Below are 1003 nucleotides of genomic sequence, written 5' to 3' on the forward strand. Positions count from 1 at the left end.
CTGCCAAGGGTAATAGCAGCAGTTCAGGGTGTTGTGTTTTGGGGGTGTGTCCTGATACAGCTTTCTCTAAATGTGATGTAGAAGTGACATGGTCCACAATACATATCCAGGATCCAGTGTGTGTCCAAACTGGCATCTAGTGGACATCTGCTTCACTGTGCAGCACTCATAAGGAGTCCACCTCAGCTGCCATCCCTTTCTCTATCCTCAACAATGTTCTCAAGATCTTTCCATGTTTAATTAGATCCCTGTCATTAAAAAAATTGTTTTATGATGTTCCAGTGACTAGTTGCCTAACAAATCACCCTAACAGCTTTGTGGCTTCAAATAATGGGTTTATTCGCTGTCATGGTTTTATCGGTCAGGAGTGTGGGGAGGGCTCAGCATGGCAGTATGGGCTCAGGGTCTTTGATATAGCTCATGACAGCTGAGGGCTAGGGCTGGGGCAGCCATTGCCCTCTGTTCCCAAGGTCTTGGTGGTCTTATAGTATGGGCTTGGTTGGGCTTCCTCACAAAAGGGTAGGTCCAGGAAGTCAGGCTGTTATATGGCAACTGGTGATTCAAGAGTGAGTGAGTGAGTGAGCAAGGCGGAAGCTGTGGTGCTTTCTGTGACCTGCTGTTAGTAGTTGCATGATGTCACTTCCATTGAACTCTGTTGGTTACCAATGAGTCCCAAGTCCACCCAAACTCAAGGGAAGGAAAATAAGACTCCATAATGGGAGCAAGACTCTAGGACAGGCCAGGTACAGTGGCTCATGCCTGTAATCCCAGCACTTTGGGAGGATGAGGCAGGCAGATCACCTGAGGTTAGGAGTTCGAGACCAGCCTGGCCAACATGGCAAAACCACACTTCTCCTAAAAATACAGAAATTGCTGGGCATGGTGGCTCATGCCTATGATCCCAGCACTTTGGGAGGCCAAGGTGGGCAGATCACCTGAGGTCGGGAGTTTGAGACCAGCCTGACCAACATGGAGAAACCCTGCCTCTACTAAAAATACCAAA

This window comes from Cebus imitator, unplaced genomic scaffold (assembly GCF_001604975.1).
Source record: "Cebus imitator isolate Cc_AM_T3 unplaced genomic scaffold, Cebus_imitator-1.0 Scaffold234, whole genome shotgun sequence".
Classification (NCBI taxonomy): Eukaryota; Metazoa; Chordata; class Mammalia; order Primates; family Cebidae; genus Cebus; species Cebus imitator.